At 47.8% G+C, this 2,136-nt stretch overlaps 1 pseudogene; it reads right to left on the bottom strand.

Annotated features, from left to right (window-relative positions):
• Positions 1-150: 150 nt before the first annotated feature.
• On the bottom strand, positions 151-1,231 carry LOC119918940 (annotated as a pseudogene).
• Positions 1,232-2,136: the final 905 nt, after the last annotated feature.

Raw genomic sequence — 2,136 nt, 5'->3', positions numbered from 1 at the left:
CCAGATTTAAAATAAAATGACTTAAAGGATTTCTAAAAACAGAACCAGATGAACTGTCTTTAGAAATCGAACCTGGCCCCTGATGATCTTTGAAGGTCTGGATTGTGTTGTTCTGCTGCTCTAATCTCCACTTTAAGAGGCGTTGCATCCTATAAAGCAGTTCATGATCTGTTCAACAGCTGAGACACAGACTTTGATTAAGTTTAGTTTACAAATTCAAACTAAACAATAATCCAGATAATCCCTGCTCACCTGCTTCACCTTGCTCCTGACCACAGTGGAGATGGCGCTGGACACGAGGCGAGGCGACAGGCCGCGGAAGAGTCCTTTCTTTCCGTCCACCTTCACGATGTGATGTGCTGAAAACAAGTTCACTTCCTGTCACCTGCTCTGAGTTCACCAAACAACAAGAAAAGAACGATCACAGTTAGCTTACCGTAAGAGAAGAAGCCCGGAAGGTACAGGACTCTCCGTCCGAACATGGTCGTGCCCACAGTCGGGGAAGAGGTTCATGTCCCACCTGGAAATAACAGAGACAGTCTGTCTGCCAAGGAGGCGACCTTCTGAGCCCACACCAGAACCCAGAGCGGCTGGGGACCAGTCAGGCTCGCCTCCTGAGGCACTAACTTACTGTTTCTGTGATCGATTGTTTCAGACGTCAACGCAGTTATTGTTGTTGTTGTTCACCTGGTCATGAATTTATCACAGCTACTATTCTACTTCCTGCAGGAAAACAAATGACATCTATATGTTCTGTACACCTCTGAGGACAGACAGAGCGGTTATAATCAGTCAGAGTTCAAGATCAATTAGCCAAACTCCACAGCTCCGGGTCCCCGGAACCACAACACCCCACAGCCGGACCCTGCTATCTGGATCACAGCCCTGAATGTACCGGCGCTGCAGGTGACCGCTAAGCTGAAGGAGCACACAGGAACATTTGGAGGAGCCCAACAACAACAGAGCAGTGCATGACGGGAACTGTTAGCCGTTAGCTTCATCAGCTACCTGTATGAGCAGCTTCACGTACAGCAGCGGGTGCGTGATGGCCGTGACTCCCGCTCCCAGCAGGAACACCGCAGCGTCCACCTCCACCGGGACCGGGGCCACCTCCGGCTCCGCACCGGCCGCCTGACCGGACAGGGTTTCCATCTTTAATCACCGTGAAGGAGTGAGACGGTACATCCCCGGTCAGACCAGCCTGCAGGACTACCTCAACAACAGCTTCCGCGTTGAACTGTCAAATAAGGGTTCTTGGTTCAGAGGTGGAGCCTTTTAAAAAAAAATGTTTGGTGGATCTGCAGAATCTGCAGGGCACAGGGCTGTTTTATAACAGCAAACCTTCATCACCTGACAGCGGAACGTGGGCGAAATCTGACTCTTGCCGTCACACAGACACAAGCGCACGCTCCTCTTATCTCTGGCAGCCAGACCTGCGAGAAGGGTACTGTAGCCTGTGTCGGATATATTGTATAAGCACATCGTAAGCGAACTGCGACGAGACCATAAACTCATTAGGAAAGTGTTTACTGAGGTAGTAATTCAGCTGAGAAGTAGCCTTATTTTGTCATAGACTTCTATACAATCACACTTCTTTCTGTAGCCAGTTGAGACCCCCTGCTGGCTGTTAGAGAGAATCCAGGTTTAAGGTGCTTCAGCACTGCTTCACTTTGCAGACCCGGAGGTTCCTCCTTGAGTTTCACTCAATTCCTGGATGACATAGAAACAGCTGAGCTGAGACCGCTAATATTGCTGCAAAATACATAAAAAGGTCTGTCCATTTATTAGTTTCTGACTTTGGGAAAGTGGGAAAGTCAGTAAAGTCCCCAAAATTAACTCCAATCTCTTTGACCAAATCACACAAATTTTGTCTGTTCTCTGTGACCTACTTCTGAAACTAAGTAATAACTAATGTAATATTTTTTCACTTCCATTCACTGAGCCTCCCCTGAAAATTCCCACTTCCCTCCCTTCCCACTTTGAAAACCTCTGATCTATAGATAAAGTTCTGCTGGATAGCATCGCCCTGGCCTCCAGCACCACCGTGAGGAATCTCAATTATCTTTGAACAGGACATGTCCTTTTACTCTCACTTTAATAAACTTCAAGGACCACCTTTTTCACGTACGTAACATC

Source organism: Micropterus salmoides, unplaced genomic scaffold (genome assembly GCF_014851395.1).
Source record: "Micropterus salmoides isolate LMB-PRFRI ecotype aquatic unplaced genomic scaffold, ASM1485139v1 Ms_hic_scaffold_2493, whole genome shotgun sequence".
Classification (NCBI taxonomy): Eukaryota; Metazoa; Chordata; class Actinopteri; order Centrarchiformes; family Centrarchidae; genus Micropterus; species Micropterus salmoides.
This window is presented reverse-complemented; position numbering and strand designations above follow the sequence as displayed.